The sequence below is a fragment of the Diceros bicornis genome, chromosome 8 (genome assembly GCF_020826845.1).
Source record: "Diceros bicornis minor isolate mBicDic1 chromosome 8, mDicBic1.mat.cur, whole genome shotgun sequence".
In the NCBI taxonomy this organism is placed as follows: domain Eukaryota; kingdom Metazoa; phylum Chordata; class Mammalia; order Perissodactyla; family Rhinocerotidae; genus Diceros; species Diceros bicornis.
This window is the reverse complement of record NC_080747.1, coordinates 19,008,933-19,034,703: the sequence shown is the minus strand read 5'-3', so window position 1 is coordinate 19,034,703 and position 25,771 is coordinate 19,008,933.

Here is a 25,771-nt window from a genome sequence, read left to right as displayed (position 1 = left end):
TAATTCTTTCTAGAAAGGGGACAATCAGAGAGTGCTTCCTAGAAGAGGGGTTTCTTGAAGAATGAATAAGATTAACACATATAGATCAGACATGCAGAGTGAGAGTAATGATTATCAGCAGATAAACAATATCTTTGACGTTTACCATTATAGCATGATATATTCATAATATTTTGATATTTTATTCATTATAGACTTTTGCATTCATTTTGATTTTTTAAAATATTGCATTAAAACATTACTTGACTACTGATTTGGGGGGGGCATCCTCTTAAATTTCACACCTGAGGCAAAAGCTTCAACCCCCTCACCCTGGTCCTGGCCCTGAGCATCAAGGAGCAGAACTATTGAGGGAACTGCAATCATTTAGGTGTTGCTGACACGTAGGGTGAGGGTGGAAGAACTGCAGGGAGGAAAACTAGAAAGATCGGCTGGAGTAAGATTGTGAAAGTCTTGTTTTGCTTTCTAAGGAAGATCTCCAAAGACTTTAAACAGGGAAGAGTTATGGTTTTAAACTGGAGAGTGAGACTGTCATTTAGAATGATTACACTGGCCAAGATGTGGAGGCTGATTTGGAGAGGTTTACTATTCTCCGTTAAAGAAGAGCAATTAGGAGGCTATTGTAGTGGTCACACGAGGTGAGTAATTATACTTATGCTACCCGTAGTATTTGGCTCACTGAAAAGTATTTTAATTTAGGGATTCACTAGCAGCAACAGAATTTCTTTTTGGAGAGCATGTTAGATGGCTTTTTTGACTCTTTAAATGGTAGGCCTTTTGTTAATGTGATTTTTTTTTTTTTATGGCAATCACATTTATGGCTGAAGCATTTCTGTAAAACTACACAGCTTATTTCACCTGAGAAATGTTTTCGATAAGATACAATGTTCTGATATGTGATGCCAGGATTGAGCCTGCGCCTATAGTTTTTATTGCATTTATTTGCAGTGATGTTAGGTTTGGAGTAAGGCAAATGAATTCTCACCATACAAAATTGAACAACCCAGCTTTATAATTGCTTCAGGATAGTCGATTGCCTATTTTGTCTCTGTTCAAAGTACCCAAAGGAAATCTTCCTAAGGCCATTGAAAATATCAGTGTCTGCAGATGGAGATCATAACTATATAGTATTGGCTGTATATTTAATATACAACTAGTGAAAACTGATTCAAGGGAGGGAGCCAGGATTACAATTGGATGCTTGATTGGAAGGGCTTATATAACCAAGAGGCCAATCTATAAAAGACTATTTTACATAGTAAAGAAGTGACACATTAAAAAAGTATTTACTGTCTTGAAAGATTCTAAATATGCACAACATAAATGCTAATGGAATCAGATAGCCCTTTAGATGTCAATGTTATTTAATATCTCTGATACCAGCCCCCATCCCACATCTCCACCTTTGGGGATTTTCTTCCTTTTAAACTACGTAACTACACCTGTCTCAGATTGCTTTCTTGTTTGTTGATATAAATTGAAGACTCCAGTAAGCTTTATTTATATATTGGTGTGTTTCTTTTTCAATTAGAAAAGTTTTAGTGTTTTAGAACATTTTTTAGTGTTTCTTGTCACTTAGAATGACCATCAGTTAACTGGACAACGTCACGATTGAATCTTGAAATTAGGGATAGAGTTCTTAATCTTAGGTTTAATCGGAAATTTGGGGAAACAAAAGGGAACCCCCAAAATCGAACCAAAAATTTTTGTGCTTCCTCGGTGCTTGCAGTATACATGGCTGAGCTAACCTGCTGTAAAGTTTTGTAAATGCTCTGAGCATGCAGGCAAAGAGGTACAGTCCCAAAAGGAAATTGCTCAAAGACTCAACCCAAGAGCAAGCAGGAGATGCTTCCGTCATTGACATCATTTCAGCAGCTCCAAAAACAGAATTTACTCCATACTTAAAATCCTACTACACGTGACACAATTTTTTATTATGTACTAGAATTTGAAAAACAAGGTTTAAAACATAAATCTTCCTAGCAGAGTTTACATTTTCTTTTTTTTTTTTGTGAGGAAGATCAGCCCTGAGCTAACATCCATGCCAATCCTCCTCTTTTTGCTGAGGAAGACCGGCTCTGAACTAACATCTATTGCCAATCCTCCTCCCCCCCCCCCTTTTTTTTTCCCCAAGGCCCCAGTAGATAGTTGTGTGACACTAGTTGCACATCCTTCTAGTTGCTGTATGTGGGATGCGGCCTCAGCATGGCTGGAGAGGCGGTGCGTCAGTGCGCGCCCGGGATCCGAACCCGGGCCGCCAGCAGCGGAGCGCGTGCACCTAGGCGCTAAGCCACGTGGCCGACACCAGAGTTTACATTTTAATTAAGTTTTTATTAAGTAAAAATTACTGATGGCTGAGCTTTTCCCAGGAGACTGCTGTGTTAAAAGTCCTGGTGTCCTAAGTTGGGGGATGACTTTTTGGAGGGGAGGTAAGGAAACAGAAACGGAGACACATCAATCACTGTCCCATTTTGCCTTTACCCATTTTACTTAACAAAAACCACCACAAAATCTAAATTTCAACTGAAAATGAAATAAGTTGATTTCCTGAAACTTCAAACAATACAAAAGTGTATAAGATAAAGTGCAATGCTTACCCCTACTGCAGATCTCCAGTTCCCTAGACCTCTCTCCAGAAGCAAACGTTCTTAGGAAAATTTTTAATATATTTTTGCAGAAATATTCTCTGAATATATAAGCATATATGCACATATAATATACTAGGATACATATATACTATGTGTATACGTGTGTGTGTGTGTGTGTGTGTGTGTGTGTGTGTTGATTCTTTTCAGTTCCCCAGATGAGAATAGACGATGCCTTACTTCTCAATGTGTCTGCAAGATCACTCTTTGTCGGCACATGCAGAGCTGCCCTCTTCCCTTTAGTACCTGTAGAGCCAGGGTTTCTCAGTCTTGGTACTATGGATATTTAGGGCCAGATAATTCTTTGTTTTGGAGGGCAGTCATGTGCCTTGTAGGATGTTTAGCAGCATCCCTGGCCTCTACCCACTAGATTCCAGTAGCACCTCCCCCATTATGAGAACCAAAAATATCTTTAGAAATTGCCAAAAGTCCCTGGGGTGCAAAACCTCCCCTGGTTGAGAAACGCTGCTTTAGAGCACTCTATTGTATAAATATGTACTCCCTTTTGATAAATATTTAGGTTGTTCTCAATTTTTGAAATCACAAAAAAATGCTGCACCAACATTCCAAATCCATCTGTCTCTGAGTAAATATATATGCCTATCTGTAGGATAAATTCCTAGATGAATTCTCATGTCAAAGAGGATGTGTATTTTACATTTGTATGGAATTGCCAAATTGTCCTTCTTTTATACCTATTTTGCCTTAGAATTGCTCTGTCAGAATCTCTTGCTGATCTCTGGGTGGGGAAGTGGTTGCTCAATAAATGTTTAAATCGTGTATTCAAAAGCTCTAAAGATGATGACAGCAGCAGTCATCAAATGCATTGACCAAGGCTATCCTGGAGGAGAAGATGATGTGTCAAATGTTTAGATTTCAAGGCAAGGGGAGAGTGGGAGAGGCGGAAAGGCAGCAAAGTAGGAGGAGATGAGAAAGCAAACGTATTGCACGTCCTCTCTGTCCAGGTGCTGTGACATGCACTTTACATATGCTACCGCCAGCGTGTTAGGAATTATCATTATGGCCCCTGGAGGGACTGGCTTGGGTGTCTGGGTATGAACCCAAATCAGGTGGGCAGGCTTAAGGACCAAACACTGCCAACATCAGTGCAGGTGCTGTTTGCCTTGTGCAAAAGTAAAAGCCGCCTCCTCAACAGCCTGAAGATAGACTCAGTTTTAGAGCAGGCATATTTCATTGAAATCGCCCATTCCTCCAGCCCCCCCGAGGGTCATGTGATAGATGCTTGTGTTATATTTTAGTCATAAAGTCACAAACTGGTGGCTAAAAGATTGGATTGGCCCACAGACATGGTTTGCTTGGCTCCTACAGTGTCATAAAAAATTGAGCCAACATTAAAAATCAAGGGATGTTATACAAAATCTCCAGTTCTGGTTTCTCTTTTAAAAGGATGAAGATCTCTAGCAGTGGGCAGACATCCCACCTGGCAACTGGCATGAACTGAGTGAGTAGCAGATGGTCCTTAAGACAGAGCATATGCTCTCCAATTTATCCTAGTCCCCACCACTCCCTATTGCCTACTTAATATAAAGGTGTAGGTTCAGTTTCTATTGAAACAGTAGCCCTGCTGTTTATCTTCCAATTGAGAAGCTTCTTGCTATAAATATTCTCTTAACAAAGGGGAAAGGAAAGTTAGAAGGGAACCACACATGACTGGGAAAATAGAAGAGAAGATAAGCCTAGCTCAGTGGTTCTCAAACCTGTCTCATATTAGAATCACCTGAAAGGTCTTTTTAAAATGATGAATGCCTGAATCTCACCTCCTTGCCTTCGTTGATTTGAGAAGGATCCCAGGCATCAGTAGTTTTTAAATGTCCCTAAGGGGAACTAATGTAGAGAAAAGATTGACACATCTAAATCCTGATCTAGGTCACTGTGTGTATAACCTTTCATGTGTAACTATTTCAGATTTGGATTCCTTACCCCAAGCCAACCACTTTAACCATACTGCTTATACAATTGTCACTTAAGTCTAGTTTACCCCAGCAAATTGTATATTCAGAGCAAAGCACACTGCAGGACATAATAGACACTAAATAAATTCTATTAGTTTCTTACCTTGAGTCTAGGTCTTGTTCCTCTTTTCTCCCACTTCATCTGACTCACCCGGTCCGTCTTATCTTCAACATACCACATCTATTTCTTTTTACTGTGCTCATTTCTTCCTTTCATTAATGACTTTAGTTTTCAAATGAAGCAAGTGGGTCTCAGAAAGCTCAATCAACTTAGTAAAGATCATCCTCCCAGTGGGGGGTGGAACTGAGACTCAAATCAAATCTTCCTGATTGCAAAAATCCATGCTTTTTCCACCACACCAATTTGTTCCACAGTTTCATTACCTTTCTTCTTATTTTTGAAAGTCCTTTGACTGGAGATAAAGCCGTTTGTTTCACAATGAGAAGGAGCTTGGGGGAAACTGCCTGTAGAAGGGGTAAAGTAATGAAATAAAACCATATTGATGTATAAATGACTAAATGCAGATCATTTCATGAGAATGGATTGGACTTAAATATTACAACATTCCTTTTGGCTGGTTATAGGAGTTTTACATGCTTATTGGAAAAAAATTTGGAAAATAGATAAAAATAGAAGGAAGATATTTACTAGAGAATTACCATTCTCGAAAACCACTCTTAATATTTTGATATGGTTTCTTCTACTTTTTTTTCCTTATCCATTTATCTCAAACTTGAGATACAATTTTCTCTCCCAATTCATCACCTAGTATTATATACTGACTATTTCACTGATTCATTGAAAATTCTTTAAAAGATTTCTAATGGTTGCAAAACATCTTGTTGTGAAGAACCACTATAATTTATTTAACCAGTTTTAGCATAGGATGCTAGAGATAAATTTTGAAAGATGTGGGAGTATTTTACAAACGGACAAGGGAACACAAGGGCTTGTGTGCCAGCTCTACATCAACATTCGCTGGCCTGGTTTGCTTCCCAAGAACCACAGCTGTAGCTGCTCTGTGCTCATGGTTGACTATTTGATTTGGATTTGAACTGAATCTTTGGAGAGTTTAGATTATGTCAGTATTTCAAGGGAGGAAAAATCAAACTTAGAATAGAGAAAAAAAGGAGGAAACAGAGTAAAAAGGGATTACTTTATTAAGTTGGAAAAGCATAGGTGCTTTTCTTTACCTTTGAAAACAACTACAAGAGGGCAGTCAGCACTTTTTAACAGGGCACACATTGAGAGAGAGAAGATGAATCAGGCATTTGAATATCTTACTTCTTGAGCTAACACTATCACTAATTAATTATGAGATTTTAAACTTTAACCTTTAACATTGGACATGTATACTGTGCAAAACACTAGACGTAGGGATATAATGATGGGCAAAAGAGACGCACTATTCATCTTCTGGCTGATCTGGAAGATGAAATAACAATATTTTGTAACTCTACTTTCTCATTTATAAAATAAAAGAATCTCTATAGCTCCTTTCAGTGACACAGTATTATTTTCTTACATCATTCACTCATTTAGGAAACATTTATTAAATGACATTTATTAAATAACTACTATGTTGCATTCCCTTTGCTAGTTGTTACTGATGCGAAGTTACTTGCTCTTAAGGAACTCACAGTACAGTGAGAGTAGGTAAGCAAAACGTAATTTACAAGAAGTGCAATGGCTTGTCATTGTGGAAGTATGCGCTGGGTGATTAGGGTCACGTAGTGGAAGCATCTGTTTTTCTCAGAGGGAATGGGAAGTGTGGGACAGTGGAGAAGTGGAGAAGACAGTGAGTTGTCATAACACAGGAACAAAAGCTTTCCATGCGGAGAATCTGGGAAGGGGCGTGTAGCATATACAGCAGCACAGGAGCGGGAGAAGATATTATGTATTCAGGAAATGATTGGAATATAAGCTATATTTATTAATTTATCCATTCTACAAACATTTACTGCACACCTAGAGTGCTAGGCATTGCATTGAGCCCTGGGAAAGAAATGGTGGTCAACAGAAATGTGGGGCCTTACTTCAGAGGGCTTACAGTTTATTGGTGGAGACACACAATAGACGAATAATCACACAGATCAAAATGTAATTACGAGTAATCATAGGGCTATGAAGGAAAATTTGCAGAGTTTCCCCAGTAGGCTTAAGAAGTTTAAGAATCATCTAGGTGAAAATGTGGTGGGGATGCAAGACATTCAAAAGGGGTAGAAATAATACATTCAAATGTCTCTAAAAGAAGGTTTGAAGAGGTGATTTGATGGAATTTATAGTGTCATGTGGCTAAAGCATGCAGGACAAAGGAGATTGGCCCAAGGTGAGTCTGAAGCAGACTAAGCCAAGTCAAATAACTCCAAGAGCCATCTTGGGCAGGGTTGGGCACTTACTGAGGTCTTTGATTATGTTTAACATTTACTAATGCGGTCTTTAAGCTCTAGGTTATCTGGCCTGTACCTAGTTCCCAAGTTTTTTCTTTTACTGTGTTTCTCCTCCTACGTAGACCTCTGGGATTTTCTACTAGCTCTTTCTTTTTTAGGAACTGCTCTTCCCCCATTCCCATGGTTACCATGGTAATCCCAGCCTCACCACACATGCTGGTTCCTGGTGATTGGTTTTAGGGCTCCATACCAGCCAAGGTAGGTCAATCAGGGTACCCTTGCTTCAGACCATAGTATAGGGCTCAAGGAGTTTTTCTAGTAAGTTTCTTCTTGGATCATGTTTCTTTATTTACAATTGCAAAGGAAATGTGGTAACCCACACCATGAGTTACACAGACTGCTAGTAATATCAATTTCTTTACCAACACCTTGAGCAGAGAAATAGTACAGGGCCTCCTGAGCCTTCATAGTTGTGCCTGGAGTTTGCCTGGACTATACCTGGAACAACTAGTAGTGTGGATAGGGGACAAAAATGTCCAGGAGAAAGACGCCACCTACGTTCACACCACGTTGCATATTTATAGATTAGCCTAAGGGAATGTAGACAAGATCTGTTGTTTAATCTATAAGTAACAAAGAATATATCAGGGGATATTTGGACCCAGGAGCTGAGACAGGAATACCACGGGTCAAGTCTGTACCCCAATACCCCTGGGAATAGCATTGAGGACCTCTTTGTACCAAGATCACCAATACCAAAGGCCTTGGCATTTTTCCATAAATGGGATCAGTCTAGTTCACTGCTGAACCCCAAGAAAAAAAAGAGAAATAAAATTTGTCCCTCTTCACTTACTTACCCAAAAGAGGGGGCCCATCTTAGCACTTCAAAGCAAAAGAAGACATAAAAGACTGAGGAATTTTAGTAATTCAAATAACAGTAACTTGCATTGCACATATAAAATCCCATTGATGGAGACTCTTTCCTGGGGCATTTGCAGTTCCCTGGATGGAGAGAAAGTTCTAGAAGGAAACAAAAGCTTCTTATAAACCTTGTCTAGAGAATATTTCTCCCCTATCTAAGAACGCTATGCCTTCAGACCACATGTGAGGAGGACATATGCCTGGCTATCCCAAATACAGACCAGAGAGGGGTAAGATGTCATAGCCAGACCACCTTTTCACACTCCCTAAGAAGTGAGATTTTCCATCTGTAATGCTGTCTTAAGGTTTCTACTTCTAAAAAAAGACTTTGAATTGTTACTCCATGAGTGAATGAAATGCTAATTTGGAGGGGACAATGAGGAGAGATGTTAACAAGCAGAATGTAGAAAAGCCCAAAATGAGTGTGTGGTTAATTAGGTTCAGTAAACATTGTGTTAAACATGTGCAGGACTTTTCAGAACTTTTGATAAGTTAATTTCCTTTGTGAATCTCCAAAGAGGCAAAACTATAGTCATGATTTCCAAAATTTACTTAACTAAGGAAATCTTTTATTTTTCTAAAGGAAGAATTCTTATAATAATACCACTAATACTAACTGAGAACTTAATATGTGTCAGAAACTGCAGTAATTGGTTTACACAAATTATTTAATAGTTTTGACAAGTCTAAGATGTAGGATCTTTGACTCCTTTCATTTTATAGAAAGGAAACCTAAGTCTCCGTGTATTTATAATCTTTCCCAAAACACACTGCTTGTGTATGGAAATGCTTTGATTTGAACCAAGGCAGTTGACTCCAGGACTTGTGTTGTTAACCACCCGATAATGCCACTCATATTTTCTTAGAATAGTATGAAGAAAAGCTAGCATAGAATATAGAACTCTTTAACAATGCTTGCCTTCTATGTGAATTGGTCTTTTACTACCTGGAGCTGTATTGTTTTGGAACACATTGATTTCCATAGAAACACATTGGTCTAATAGAATTTGTGACAATGAGTCACGTTTTAGATGGATCCACCAATATTTCTATAAGGAAACATATTAAATATTTTATTTTTTAAAGACAACATCATAAAAAACCTTAGCTGTGCTTGCCTGTTGTCCCTCACCCTGAGGTGGATGAGTTTGTAATTAGTTCCTTTTGAAAATGAATCTTCAGGGACTATACACATCCTTACTGCAGTACAAAATCAAGGTACACTTGAATTCTTCCTAGGATCTCCATCTCTTTTAGAACACAATCTAGTTGGAACAAGCCTTATCCTGAGGTTCAGGGACTCTAGGTTTTATCGGAATAAAAGCACATTAGAATCTCCAAAAAAGCCTCTCATTGACATTTTCCTGATTCTATATTAAAATCCCTACTTTATTGATAGCTACAAGCTGTCTGACTCAATTGGCACGTAGTACTGGCAGACTCAGGTGCTGTTGGTGATAACGCGTGGGGTTTGTTGTTTCATATGTCTGCCCCGTGTGATGTTTTTAATTGTACGGCACTCTAACTGTTGGTGTAACTCATCCTAAGCTCTGAGGAAGGTAGGGGGAGAGATTTTGGGGAAGAGGATCATCTCGAGAATATCCTTGATGCATAACACGCTGAGGAAGATATAATGAATTGAGGTTAGGATTTCTCTTCATTCCTTTGCTATGCTGCACTCCAGTTTTGATATTGGCAAAATCATGAAAAGTAGATGCAATTCTGTTAAACTATAAGGAAAAGTTAATTTACCACTACATTGCCAGGTGAGGAAAGAGGCCTAATTTCAGTCAGATCCCCTCTGATGACAGCAATATTAGATTTGGCATCCATACACACAGCAGGGACATCTGTACTTTCCATTATGATGCTAGACTTGTGTGAAAGTAGATATGTAGTTGGATGAGTTGTTTCTGGACACCTCTCACCCAAACTTCCAAAATATATTAACATCTAAGAAAACCTTTTGATTTATAGACAGCCTTATACTTTACAAAGCATTTTTATGTATTATGCCTTCATTTAATCTTCACACCACTCTACGATGGTTTTATTATTTCCCTACTTTGTGGATGAGGGAATAGGCTCAGAGAAGTTAAGTGACCTGCCCTGAGTCACACAGTTAATAAACAGACAAACTAGACTTCAGAGTTAGGTCCCTGTCTGGTGCTCTTTATACTACATCTCCCGTTAACCCTCCAAACCCACCAACATTGAGAGAAGCACAAAACAAGGAAGCATAACCTAAACCAATAGAGATTCCATTTTGACTATTAAATTAGCAAATGTATTTTTCAAATTATAACATTCAGATTCGAAGATATGAGATTTGCTATTCTCACACCTGCCCAGTGGATTGGAAATCAAATCAGGTTTGCATGTAGCAAAGTTTGAAAAGTTTCAGATCTTTTTATCTAATAATTCTACTACAAGTAACCCACATTTAAGTTAAAATGGAAAAAAAATTTTAGGTACCAAGATGTTTGCTGCAATTTATTCTTAATTATGATACAAAGTAAAAATTTCCCAAAGAGTATAGTGACTTAATGGTAGACAATATTATGCAACCATTAAAATAATGTTTACAAGATGCTTTTAACAATATGGTAAATTCTTGTTATGAAGATGAAAAGAAAAGCGTAATATACAAGTATGTATATTTGGGAAATATGTATACAAAGGAAATAGAAGGAAATAATTGGAATCTTATCAATAATTGGAATGCTGGAATTGTGAGTGATAATGTGCTCTTTCTGCTTCTAAGCATTGTGAAGGTTTTCCAAAATGGCCATTTTATTCTTCATAATTTAAAACAGAATTATTTTAAAAGGTTAAAAAATGTATTTTTTCCAACCAGATTAAAGCATTTGATGCACTAATGTGATATTTTGGCTAGTGCTTTTTTTTCCCCAAATCAGGGAACTGGGTTGTGTCCAATATGTGGGTTATGCTAGCCCATCTCTCAGGTCTTTTCTGTACCCGTTTCCTATGACTGTTGGACCAGAATGGCCATCTACCATATTTTGGCTAACTACATTCAATTTTTCCTTCCTAAGAGCACCCTGATGTCTCTTTGGGGCAATTCCTCAATGTGTATAGTCTGGGTATGAGGTGGGGCTGCCTTTCCATTCTTTCTCCTCCGCTACGATATGCACACACTGAGGTTTTGAATCTTGACCTAGTGGCTCTGGAGCATAGTGTTAAGTGGAGAGCATTTAATTTCCAGCTGGCCAGATATTTCCTGCTATGAAGTGACTGCCGTGTTTCCTCCTAATACTTTGGAGCTCTTTTGACGCCTGTTCATTTGTAAGCCTAGTTCTTCAGACTTTCATCAGTTCTGCGACTTCCTTCCTATCTTTCCAGTAAATGCCCTTTCATTGAATTTATCCAGAATCAACTTCCATTGATATCAATCCGGAACTCTGACTAATATACACAGTGACAACAATCTACATTCTGAGAGTTGGCAAATACTTTCCTTCAGGTTCATAAAAGTTAGCAAGGAAGCATTTTCAGTATCCAAATAAAATTAAAAGTAAAGACTAACTGTTGTAACATAACATCTCACCCAGAAAGACCTAGTAAAAACACTACAGGCCACAATATATCTATTGAAAATTTTAAGAGTGTTTTAATGTCATAAACACATTTTAGCTTCCAGTATGATCTGAGAATTAATTCTCATAGTAGCAACAAGTGGGTGGACTCAGAGAGATCAAATGTCATTTTCCAGTTTGAAGCAGAAGACTGCAGTACATTGCAGGATCTTTCATTATCTTGTGCTCCGGAATTTTCACAGCATCTTAGACACAGGATTGTTTTTGTTTTTTTTTTTAGTTGTTACTCTGGCTGCTCTTCAAGACGTTTTGTTGAGAAGGACATAGCCTTTGGCCAGTTGAAGCTACTCTCAGTGTTCTGAAGATAACCTGCTAATGCCCCAATTCCTTTGTAATTAAAATCTTTCTGAAGTGGTACATTGGATTTGTAATAACTCTCATGACGGCAGAGACAAGCAGAAGAACCAAGTCATCAGCCTGTTTTCTATAGTCTTTTACTTAATAAAATTCCCCACATAGACACTTGGATCCCTAAAGCAGCTTTAACTCAATGAGGCAAGTGTTCTCTTATAGGGTCCAGAAATGAAAGCAGCTTTTAAAATAGGAAGCTGACATAATTGGCTTTGAGTTCTGTCCTAAAGAGATATTTTGTCAGCTTTGGCTCTATTTACTTAGCTCATGGGTTAACCAGGATAACAACCTTGACTTGCAAATATATTTCTTCAAAAGAATACAAAGAAAGCCACCATCCTTTCAAAAACAGCAGTGGGGCAGGAGACTCCTGGTTGTGACTGGGCAAGGGGCCTGGAGTTTGCTTTTCCCTGTATTGATCAGGATCCCATCTCCTCTCTGCATCCCCACTCCCCTCTCAGCTTACCTGGAGTGAGAAGAGTGGGAGCTGCTGCCAGGTCTCCTGAAGAGGTTATAGCAGGAGGATGACACAGCAGTTTAAGGACTCCAGAGAGCCTCTGCTTTCTTTTTAGAGCCCCTTCTACTGCCACTTAAAGTTTGGTCTAGTCCCAGGGGTAAAACGTCTCTTCCTTGTTTCTTCCCAGCCATGCCAATTCTCTGCTCCAAACCCTAGACAGTCGTCTCACCCTCATATCAGCTGAGACTTCCTTACTGCACTTCAGTGGTCATAGTGTGAATCCAACCTGCCTTTCTCCATCTTCCTTTGCCCTCAGCTGACAGTGACTGTTTCAGCAGATAATTCTCTTTCCTGCCTTGGTTCCTCTGCGTTCTGCCTTGGAGATACCCCTTTGCTTGGGAGACCCTTCTGGTTCAACTCAACACTAAAGTAACACCTCCCTATCAATTCTTAGTTTTTTCTGTTCTTACTATGGACCAGGTATTATAAGCACTAGAATACAATGTGGTCCCTGTCTTCAGAGTTTACTGTCTAGTAGAGATACAGAAAATTAATTACAGTGTGTAAGATGAATGGTGGGGGTGAATATGTGTGCTATGGGGATAATGCAGGGCCTTAACCTACATTGCTGTCATTGGGGATGTCCTCCTTGATAAAATAAGAGCTAAATGAGCAGGAAGATTAAGTAGGAGTCAGTTAAGTGACGTAGGTGAGTTTAACGAGTTCTATCATACCAATATCATTAATCATTAACATTGTGGTAACTTTTCTTCTAATCTTTGGTGTGTTGAGGGGAGAGAGGATGAGGAAATAATGTACAGATGAGCTAGATTTTGTATTTTTTCAAATTATTTACCATATATACGATTTTGAATACTGCTTTTTTCACTTATTGTACTATAGGTTTTGTTTCACTCCATTAAAGCTTTCAAAAACATCATTTTATTGGCTCATTTAGTCTTTCTACGTGAGTCCCTCCTGGTTTCTCTCACTCTTGTGGTCACACAGTAATCTCTCTTGTTCATGCCCCCAGATCAGACTTGCTTTCTTAGCACTCACTTGGAATTGATAATATTGGTCTCATTTGTCAACCCCATCATTTGTGTGACTTTAGAGTGGACCAGTGCCCCCCAGTGGTTAGATGGAACGTGTCTAAACACAGAGTATTCCAGACATCATCTTTCACTGCATTTGGGACTCCCTTCCGCATGTGGTCGGTAAGTAGTCCTGACTAATCTGTCAATTGATGTTCCTTTATAACATAAACGAGAATCAAAAGCTAACACACCTTGGCTGAATCTACTCTGAACCTTCTTTGACTCCTGTCGTTGGGCAACATCTAAGTACCTCACACAGCGAGTTATTGATTTTGCCAGTCAACATTTGTCCTGGAAATTTCCCTTTAATCAGGATTAGGGTAAGGGTTAGGACATCATGTGCCAGGTATTGATATGCTTCCCATCTTGCCGAAATAATTAATTCATTAGCAGCTACTCTACCAATCTATGCATGGAAGTTACTATTATCATATCTGTATTCCCTACTGTCATTATCATTACACCATTGTCAACATTATCATTATTATCAATATCATTCACAGTATGTTTCTTATATGCCTGTCATTGTGCTTAATGCATTGCTCATATTATTGTATTGAAATTTCAAAATAACCACCTGAGTTTACTTGCATTACTACTTATAAGAATTTAATTAAAAAAAAAGAAAAACAGCTCGTAAATGGCTAGGTTAATGATTGAGCCAGATTTATCTGATTCCAGAGTGTGTGATCTCAGGAGAGAAGGAATATGAGAACCTATGTGTGTGTGTGTGTATGTGTTTGAGAGACAGAGAGAAAGGAGAGAGGAGGGAATTAGGAGAAGTAGAGATAGACTAGAGAAAATTTTCACTTTAGGAAGACTTGAAATAGCTCATTAGATTTTATGTTTCTTATTTGAAAAAGGACATCAGGCAGAAGACCAGTGCTTGTGTTGGTGCTGAGAACCCAAAGTTTTCTATGGAAGAGATGCCACACATTTGCTGTCACGGATTCTATTTCCCCACAAGTATTACTGTTATACTGGTTACTCAATCTTTTCTGTCCTAAGTGCAGGTCTTTCTGATCTTTTTTGCTTCCAGACTCATTTAGTCCTGGAGTCAAAAAGAAGTCCAAGCTGATGTTTTTTAGGCTTAGATCAGTGATAATATGGCCAATTTGCCAATGGGCTTCTTGAAGATATATTCACATACATTTATATCTGTTTACTTTTTTGTTTCTCTTCTTTATCTTTCCCCCTCTATCCTGACACCAAATGTAGCACAGAAAACATACAGATGTTTTGTAATCATGTATTTTATTTTCTATGTATTATAATGTTTTGGCATCTTAAAAAACTATTCTGGGGGCTGGCCTGGTGGCGTAGTGGTTAAGTTCGTGTGCTCTGCTTCAGCAGCCTGAAGTTCACAGGTTCGGATCCTGGGCGTGGACCTGCACACTGCTCATCAAGCCATGCTGTGGTGGTGTCCCACATACAAAATAGAGGAAGATGGGCACAGATGTTAGCTCAGGACTAATCTTCCTCAAGCAAAAAGAGGAAGATTGGCAACAGATGTTAGCTCAAGGCCAGTCTTCCTCACCAAACCAAACCAAACAAAACAAAAAACCCCCCAGCTTTTCTGGCTGGGGAGAGACTGTCCTTCTAGCCAATTCTTAGAGATAGCAAAAGGCCCAGCCTGGAGCATGTCCTGATATGCAAACTAACCAGTCCAGAACCATACCTTCTCTATTTGACACTTACACCCCAGGAGACATTATTCCTCTGCCTTAATTATCCCAGGTCCAGGTGCAAGGCAACTAGAGACCACATTTATAGCCCAAAGCCAGCCAGAATTATTCAAACTAGCCAATCCCCAACTGTTTACCCTGCCCTGACTTTTATTTCCTGTGGAAACCCCAATAAAGACTCTGATCTAAACCTATCCCTTATTCCTGCTTCTGCTTCCTGACCAAAACCTGGTGCTTCTCCTATGGCCCTGTGTGGTAAGTCATGCCTCAATTCTAAGGGAACTGCCAGTAACACAAAACCTTTCTTTCAATGCATTGACTTTTCCGTGTCATCACTCAGTCACCTTTAAAAATTACGATCTGGCCACAGAACATGTTTAAGGTATGACATTTGTGGCAGAGAGATTTGAAGGGACCCCCCATGATCTCCACCTCCTGGTGTGCATGTCCTGTACAATTCATCCCCTTGAGTGTGAGCAAGACATGTGACTTGCTTCTATCCAGTGGAATATGGAGAAAGCAATGGGATGTCACTTCTGTGATTATATTACATCGTATAAGATTTTGTCTTGCTAGCAGACTTGTTCTTGAGACTCCTCTTGCTGGCTTGATGAAATGAGGGCCATGTTGGGGAAGGCTTTGTGGCGAGAAACTGCAGGCAACCTCCAGGAGTTGAGGGATACCTCCAGCTGACAGCCAGCAAGAAGCTGGGGCCCTCTGTCTTACAACCTCAAAGAAACAAATTCTGAGAACAACCTGAGTGAGCTTGGAAATGGATTCCTTCTCATTCAAGCCTGCAGATGAGAATTCAGCCTGCTTGACACACCTTGATTGTAGTCTTGTGAGACCCTAAGCAGAAGACTCAGCTAAGCTATTCCCAAACTCCCACAGAAACTATGAGATAATGCATGTGTGTTTGTTTGAGCTGCTAAATTTGTTATGTAGCAATAGATAACTGATACAGCATTTGAGAGCAATCACCAGTATACACCCAGCACCTAGTCCAGTGCCTGGCACATAGTAGGTGCTCAGCAAATATTTGGCCTAAGGATTAAATTGAATAATATAAGTGGAACATAGTAAAAAAAAAAAAAGAAAGAAAGAAAGGGGGCTATTGGGGATGCTTATCTTTTCTGGCTGTGGCCCATGAGTTCCCCCTCCCTCCAGCCCTTCTTTCCCCATCACCCACCCACCTACATAGACTTCAAGCGCACACTCTGCCTCACCAACTGCGTTTAATGGACACTCAGCCCTGGGGCTCTGCGCGTCTGGAAAGAGATGGGGGAGTATCACTCAGAGCAGAGACCCTCCAGCAGGAGCCATGGCCAGTAATGCCACATAGCCCTGAGGATGCACGCGGGGGCCCCTGGACCTCTTTAGCTAGTTCTCTAGCTTCCTTTCCTTTCCTTCCACTGATCTATTCCAGCAGAAGTCACCAGTGACCTCCATACCACCAGTATAACGGATCCTTTTGTTCTTGTATTACAGGCCCTCTCAGTGACGTTTCCACCTATACCTTTTGAAACTCTACTTCAGTGTTGAACCAGAAGCACAAATCAGAATCACTATGAAACTTTTTCAAAATACACATGCCCAGGCCCCTCCTAAGAAGTACCAAGTCAGATCTGAGAGGCTGGAAGTAGAACCTGAGCATGTGTATTTTATGAAGGCAACACAATTGATTCCAGTGGACATTCTTCGAAAGAAATTACTATCTCATCCCTTCTAGGATACCATGCTCTCCTCAAAGGATAGTGTTCTCCAAGCTTCCATTTCTGGCTCACTACCTTATTTCCTTCCACATGCTTTCATTGGTCAATATAATCTACCTTTGCAATTTTATAACTATCTGCATGCTGATGACTTCTAAGTTCTCTATCTTCACCGTTAAGACACTTACACTTGACAACTTACTGAAAATATTCAGTTGAATGTTCCATAGCCTCCTCTAATTAAGCATGTTGAGAGCTGAACTCACCATTCCACTCCTCAGTCTGCTCTCTCCCTGTATTCTCTTGACAAGTGAATGGCATCCCCCTTCCTTCAGACGCTCAAGTCAGAAAACTGGGAAATCAGTTTAAGATTTAAACCCTTTGCATGACCCCTTATCATCTACTGAGTGATTCTAAATTCCTTAGTCTCCCCAAGACCTCCCTGAACCATATTCAACTGACTACGGTAGCTTTAATTTCTGCCCTCATCTCACAGTTGATGTTCTTATACCGCTCAACTTCTAAAAGTTAACCGTAATTTACCATTCTGTTTCTTTATTGATTTTTCCCCACTGTAAAAGACTGCCCATGTTTATTCCCCTAACTCTCATCTCATGTGTATATCATAGTCTGTCCTTTTCTGAATTTTTAGAGCTCTTCTTTTATTACTACAACGTTTTATGCATACATCTTCCATTAGTTCTTATAATATTAATTCACATATTTATACGACTGCCTTCTTCTATTGGACAATAAATGCCTTGAGGGCAGAGCCTGTGTCCAATTTCCTTTTTGTTCTCTCAGGGCCATGAAGTGTGCTTGGGATATAGAAAGTGCTCAAGTGGACTGAGCTTTTGTTGAACTGACTAATAGCATGTAGATGTGCAGTAGTATTTCTGGCATGCTTAGCTCCTATAAAACCTTGAAACTTAGAATATTGCATGGAGAATTTGGAGAGACAGAGGTAAGGAGGAAGCATACCATGGGAATCATGCTCCTACCTGCCACAGTGGATGGCTTTGCTGGAATCACTGTGGGTGTATTCTTCTTGAGACTACCTCTGAGGGTTTGGTCAAAGCAGATAATTACCGGTTTTCAAATTCTTTCTTTCATTTTCAAGCGCAAACCTCATTCAAGTTTCTTCAGTTATTTTTGTCATATTTTCAGAGAGTCTTGCTACTACCTTCAAATAAATCAACCTCATGGGAATGGGGCAGTTTGGGGTAGGGGGAGGTACGTGTGAGGGAAATTGAAGAAGAGAAAAACCAGATAAAGACAAATGCATGCAGTCACACATTATGAATCTGCAGTTATGTTCCTATGTAGCTACAACTTGCTTCCTCTTACTTTGCTTCTCTGATCAGTGCACTGGAGTGATTTATAAGAAAAGTGAGTGGTACCAGGTGTGATTGGGGTTAAGCTAGGCATTGCAACAGGTCTTTTAATGGTTGTTGACTGGAACACAACAAGGCCTAAATTTGCCCTTTTCCCTTATCTTTAAAGCAGGTTGAATTTACAGATAATTAGAGGGTATCTTGGTTGTTTTCCTAGCTCGTGGAAGACTGTGCTGCACAAACACAGAAAGCCAGGAACAATAATATTCGTGCTCACTCTCCTTGCTTTTTTCTCAGTCCTGAAACACAGCTAAGGCTCAGGCTTTGGGAACTTTGGAGCTAAATCCAGCATCAGCTCTGGAATGAAAGTTACTCCCAATGAGTTTTGGAAAAGAAAGAAACACACCTTTCAGGCCACTATTCATGGGATAAAAATTAAATCATGGGTTGACAATGAAAACAAAACAAAAGCAGTAAGGTAGAGCAAAAATAGACTCTATATCTTATTTCTGAAATGTTTTAAAATTTGGGCTTAATGGAAATCTGTGTTTGTAGATAAATGCTACATGCAATTGATTCAGGCAGATGTATGCAGTGTGGACAGATGTGTCGAAGGATGGCAGATGTGTTTGATGAAGCCAGATGTGTAAAAGCGGTGAGGTGCATATGTATCTTTAGCCAAGGACTTGGAATGAAGAGGTAGAAGGTGAAAGTAAACATACATATAAATCTGGATGGTGACAAAGGTGACACCAACATTTCGACATAGTTATCCTATGAGTGTTAAACCATACAACGCACAAGTAGGGGATAAAAGAGAAATGTATAAAATCACTTAACGAGAGTAGTTCTTGGGCCTAACAATATTACAATGCTGCCAAATTAGTAATACTAACCACTGCCTTTTTATGTTTTTATTGTAAAACCTTAGATTCCTCTTCTATGCCTCTCTACTAATATTAGCTGTAAATTTTTAATTCTTTGTTAAGCTTAACTTTTATTTTAAAAAATAACATTTTATAACTATTTACAAAATTAAAAATTTAATTTTCAATAACATAATACTTATATATTCTCATATTAAATCAGAAAATAATAACAAGAATAACAGGAGAAAAACCTGTTTGGACCATGTTTTCATTCTAGTCTGTGTCTTTGTTCTCTCTTTGCTAACGTGAAGATCTGATAAATTTTTCACACACAGTAAGTAATTCAGGGAGGAAGAGGAGAAGGTAATTTATATGTACAAGCCCACGAATGAGTCACATTCAACTTCTCTTGCCACTTCCAAACCCACTTCTTGCATTGGGAATTAGAGGGAAGGAACAGCAGAGAAAATTGACCATTTAGAGCCATAGAAAACCAGGAATAACACTTTACAAAATAATAATGTAAGAGTTTACAAACTAATGAGTAGTAAACCCACTTCTTGCCCCCTTGCTTTCATATTTCCCCAGTGATGACAACCATGATACAGGCTGCCCTCGGAGAATACCCAGGAGAAGCTGCAGGGAGTTTCTAACTTAAGACAACGTCTGACAAAGAGAATTCCTTTTCTTACATAGGGTGATATAAAAGTGCACATAAATAAAGATATATTTTATTTGAATTGAGCATTGCAATTCATCAGCATACAGTGTTTGTTGTTATACTAGTAGCAGTTGTCTTAAAATATGAAGTTTTCATTATCATTCTAGCTTTTATATTTCTTCAAAATAAAAGTTCCAGAACAAAACAATTTGGCTTTCAGAAGTGGCGTGTAGGGGCTTAGCAGAGGGAATAGAGGATATACATTGATGATTTTCAACCGTGGCTTCATGTTAGACGAATCTGTGGAGCTGTTTACAAGAGCCAATGTGGTAAGGCTTGAGTCCTACCTCCAGAGACACACTGGGTGGGGCTTCAGCACAAGCATCTTTTCAAAGTTCCCCAGAGTTTCCAGTGTGCAGCCTGGTTGACAAACCCTGGGAGAGATAACCAAGAAGACAGAGATATGATGTACTGCTAATATTGCCGAAGAAAGTAGTTTCCTGTGGCAAAATGGACTTAACGGGGAGTGAGTTTAAGTTTATTGACTATTCAAATCTGTCACCTTATGCTTCCTTGCTCTGGTTCTGTGCTAACTGAGCACACTTTTGGTTATAACATGGCTTCTCATATTGGTCTAAGTACTGAGTAAGTTCAGGCTGATCATGTTAACACTGGAGTTATGGTTATGAGATGCTTATATGTCTCATTACGTATGAATCAATTAAATGGCTTCTTAAATTAGATTTTAGTCTCTTCTAAGATTGATCAGTACAACTAGTTTCCCAAAGACTGATTGGTTCTGCTACCCTGAAAACTTTGAGTTTTAAGGCTATAGGCCAGATAAAACCATAGGAATTCCCCTGAAGCATTGCACCATATGACTGAGGCCTTTTGTCTTTCTTTTGGAGATGTCCTTTGGAAACACTGTTACTAATTCTGTGAGCTAAATGTTATCTTGGTAGACACAACAATTTAGGACAACTCTTTTTAGAACTTGACTAATTTTGTTAATTTTTGGAAAGAACTGCTGGACCAGAAATGATTTCAAACATACAGCCATGTGCTGCCTAACAATGTTGCAGTCAACGATGGACTGTATATACAACGGTGGTCACATAAGATTAGTACCATATAGCCTAGATGTGTAGCAGGCTATACCATCTAGGTTTGTGTAAGTACACTCTATGATGTTCACACCACAACCAAATCACGTAATGATGCATTTCTCAGAACATATCCCTGTCATTAAGTGACACATGACTATATTCTGAAGAAACGTTTTGGGTTCAAGTCACTTTGGGCTTATATCTTAGCTTGAGTCACCATTAAAGATAAAATGAAATGGTCATAACTCTGAGCAAGTTTTGATGCTATATGATCTCACATATGTCATTTATTTTCTTTGCCCATCAGTTTTCCTTAATGCAAAATAAGAGGGTAGGGTTATATTGAAATATCTCTAGACTTCTTCTAGTTCTAAAATAATGTACACCTAAGCAACTATGGTCTTTTTTTTTTGTGAGGAAGATCGACCCTGAGCTAACATCTGCCAGTCCTCCTCTTTTTTGCTGAGGAAGACTGGCCCTGGGCTAACTTCCATGCCCATCTTCCCCTACTTTATATGGGATGCCGCCACAGCGTGGCTTAACAAGCAGTGCATTGGTGCGCGCCGGGGATCTGAACCGGCGAACCCCGGGCCACCCCAGCGGAACGCGTGCACTTAACCGCTTGTACCACCGTGCCAGCCCCAACTATGGTCTTTTTTTAAAAAGCCTTTTCATTTTATAACAGTTTTAGGTTTATAAAAAAATAAAGATGATAGAACAAAGAGTTCACATATTGTTAGCATATTAGTATGGTACATTTGTCAAAATTAATGAACAAATATTGATGTTGTTATTAATTAAACTCAATATTTTATTCAGATTTCCTTAGTTTTTACCTAATATTCTTTTTCTGTTCCAGGATCCCATCCAAGATACCACATTACCTTAACTTAGGCTCCTCTTGGCTATGACCCTTTCTCAGATTTTCCTTGTTTTTGATGACCATGGTAGTTTAGAGAAGTACTAGTCAGGTATTTTGTAGAATGGTCCTCAATTTTGTCTGATGTTTTTCTCATGATTGGGCTAACAGGTTTTGGGGGAAAACCACAGGATCAAAGAGACATTTCCAATACATCATATCAAGGGTACGTTCTATCAACATGGCATCACTATTACTGTTGACCTTGATCACCTTGCTAAAGTAAGGTTTCTCAGGTTTCTCCACTGTACAGTTACTCTTCTCTGCCCCTTTCCATACCGTCTGTCTTCTTGAAAAGGAAGTCACTATGGGCAGCCCACACTTAAGAAGTGGGGAGCTATGCTCCACCTCCTGGAGGGTGGAGTGATGATATATATTATTTGAAATTCTCCTGCAAGGGAGATTTGCCTCTTCTCCCCCATTTATTTATCATTTATTTGTGTCAGTTTGGACTCATGGATATTTACTTTATACATGAAGTTATAAACTAATATTACTTTATTTATTTTGCTGTGCAAATTGTTTCATCTTTGTCTACTGGGCGCTCTTTCAGTGGGCTCCTGGGTCTCTTTCACGTCTCCATTATTCATCATTGTGTGTGTGTGTGTGTGTGTGTGTGTGTGAGTGTGTTTAGTGTCAGTCACTACCATATGCTCCAGGCCCATCTTGTGTATTTCCCACCGCAGTGTTAGAATTTCTCTAAGAAATCCTCTAATTTCTCTAAGAAATAACATTTCTCTAAGGTTTCATTTATTGGAGAATGGTATTAGAAACCAAGATCTGTAAAATAAATAAGTCATGAGGATGTCATGTACAGCATAGGAAATATAGTGAATAACATTGTAATAACTTTATATGGGACAGATGGTAACCAAACATATCATGATGATCATTTTGTAATATATAAAAATATTGAATCACTATATTGTACACCTGAAACTATCAAAATATTGTATGACAATTATACTTCAATTAAAAAAAAGGGAAACCAGGATCTGGGTTCTAGATTATCCCTTGCTGTTACTTCTAGGCATGCTCAGCTAACAGACTGAGGAAATGTATGTTTGTGTACATTAACCTGTATATATACACATATCTATAAATATTTCTATGCGTAACCATCTGTATCTATATTAAGCTAAACATAAATTCATACTGATGTCTCCGACTCTAATCCCTTACAATATAGATCATTCTAGTCTTTTGTACTTGCTTACCTATAACCTCCGACTCCAACAGTGAGAAACCTGGCTCCCACCATATGCCATCTATTCATTTAATTGTTTGATTACAGTATACATGTACAGTGGTATCATACCCCCATGGGAAAGAGCATTAACTAGAGTACACTGCTTATGTATAATTTCTTTTGCCTTTAGACTTACAGACTCTGCTCTTTTCTAAAGGTACTTGGATTAGCACTTTTTCCCTTTACCCCATCAGTGAGGTTATTTCTACATTTGTAATACAATTAGATGCTTAGATTGTTTTGTCACATTCTGCATGCCATCCTAGGATCCTTCAGCCTCCTAAATGATTTTTTAAAAATCAGCAAGCATTCGGGCTGGCCGGTGGCTTAGCGGTTATGTGCGGGTGCTCCCCTACTGGCGGCCCCGGTTCAGATCCTGGGCGTGCACCCACACACCGCTTCTCTGGTCATGCTGAGGCTGCTTCCCACGTACAGCAACTAGAAGGATGTGCAACCACGACATACAACTATCTACTGGGGCTTTGGGGGGGAATAAAAAAGGAGGAGGATTGGCAATAGATGTTAGCTCAGAGCCAGACTTCCTCAGCAAAAAGAGGAGGATTAGCATGGATGTTAGCTCAGGGCTGATCTTCCTCACACACACACAAAAAAAATAAAAATCAGCATACATTCAAGTTTACACTTTGTGGTGTAAAGACTATAGTGTATTTTAATCTCTATTTTTGTGAGCTATTACTTGTACTTCAATGATTCATCAGTAAATAAAATCATGTACATAAACACCTTTGATATATGGTCTGATGATTTTTGAGAGCAAGACTTTCTAGAAATGCAGTCTGGAAAATTATATCTACATAATTTTTCCCCTTCACTTTTGTTGCTGTCACAGTTCTATTGTCAGAGTTCTTGGTTGCATGTAATAAAACAGTGGTTTAAGCAAATGGCTGCTCAATGAGACTTGGCAAAAAACAAAAGAAAAACTTTTGGAAATGGAATCATCAACATTAGAAGCTCAGACTCTTTTCTTTCTTTAACTCTTTTTGTTTTTAAATTAATGAAATGTTTCTAACATATTTATAAGTGGAAAGAAAAGTATAATAATCCCCATGTACCAATTATAGTGATTTGACAATTATCCGAATTTTGCTTCAAATTTGCTTCATTGATCTCTTTCCTTTTTAAAACTTTTTCTCATGTATTTTGAAACAAATATCAGATAACCAGAACAAGTTAACATCACACCTAACAAAATTAATTATAATTTCTTAATATCATCTAATAGTCTTTAGTCAGATTTCTTCAATTTTCTATAAAATATTTTTAAGTTGGTTTGTCTGAATTATGAGATAAACAAGGTACCATTACATTTGTTTGTTGCAACTCTTAATTTTTAAAATCTAGTCTATATCCGTCTCACTTTGGTTTTCATGCCACTGACTTGATGCAGCAACTGGATCGATTGTCATGAGGAGTGAAATACATGACGCATTTGTCTGTTTACTTCTTTTTGTGTCATTTAACTTGTCTCTTTTATTTCCTGGGTAGGAATAAATGGAAGTTAGCTCTGGAAACTTGGTTAGATTCAAACTCAACTTTTTGAGGAAAGCACTTCATGGTTAGTATGCTTTACTTCATATTGCATTACACTGGGAGGCTAGCAATGTCTGATTGTCCCTACCTTTAGTGGTGCTAAGATTGATCAGTGGGTTCAGATGATAGTAATTTGATCCCTACCATGTATTTCTCATTAATTTTTCATTTAATCATCTCATCCATTGGTGATTATCGCCTGAATCAGAGATTTCACTGGACATTGCAAAATGTTGATTTTTGAACTTTGTCATTCTTCCTATGTGTACTAACGGTAATTCTTGATTAAAGAATTTCCCCACCTCATCTATGACTTTTTGGTTACCTTGCATTACATGGTCTACAAAAATGTATGTATTTCATTTATTTTACTATTTTTAATTCAATTGTAAAATTTGTTTTTTTAACACTATTTTATGCTTTTCAATGAATTACATACATTATTCTTTTTGGTGCTCATAATGAAGAAGCCCCTTCATTTTGCCCCTGTGTTATTTTGATATAACTCATGAGTCTCTGTTAGTTTCCTTGTTTTGGGCACAAAACATCCTCATTGCTCCATCCTCATCTTTTTAAGGAGCCCTTGTTCCTTTCAGGGGGAATAATATTTAGGAACCAAAATCTAAGTGACAGGCTCATTGCTTTTGAGTTACCATTGTCTTCAGTTTTTTCATTGGATAGGTCTATAAAATACATATTTTTGAACAGCATACACTGTGATTATATACTGATGTTTTCAATTCAGATTTACTGTTATAGGATTTTTACTTCTTTAAATGTATTCTCTCATTTCTTTTCTCTTACTCTGACGAGGTTGATTTCTAGTAACTTTAATAATTTATTTATTTGCATTATTTTATAATATAAATAAAATAATTTCAAAATAACAGCATCAACATTGCTGCAAACAATTAGATTACTAAATGTACTTTGAGACTTCCTTTCAGTTTTTATTCTCCTTCGAGTATTGTCTATTAAGGATGAACAGTCAAAATATTGTGTTTTAACATCACTTTAATTCACATCTCTATGATTATGTCATCAACTTGATACACGGGTACATTCATTTCAGTCTGTCTACAAATCTTAGCTATTGCTTTTTAAATTTAATTTCATTTTGGAGTATGTAAACACTTGCAAGTATATAAGAGTTTATGAGACTATATTCAGAAAAATCTAATTTCTCTTCCAAAAATACCTGATTCCTTCCTGTTTTTTCTCTTCCTATCACAA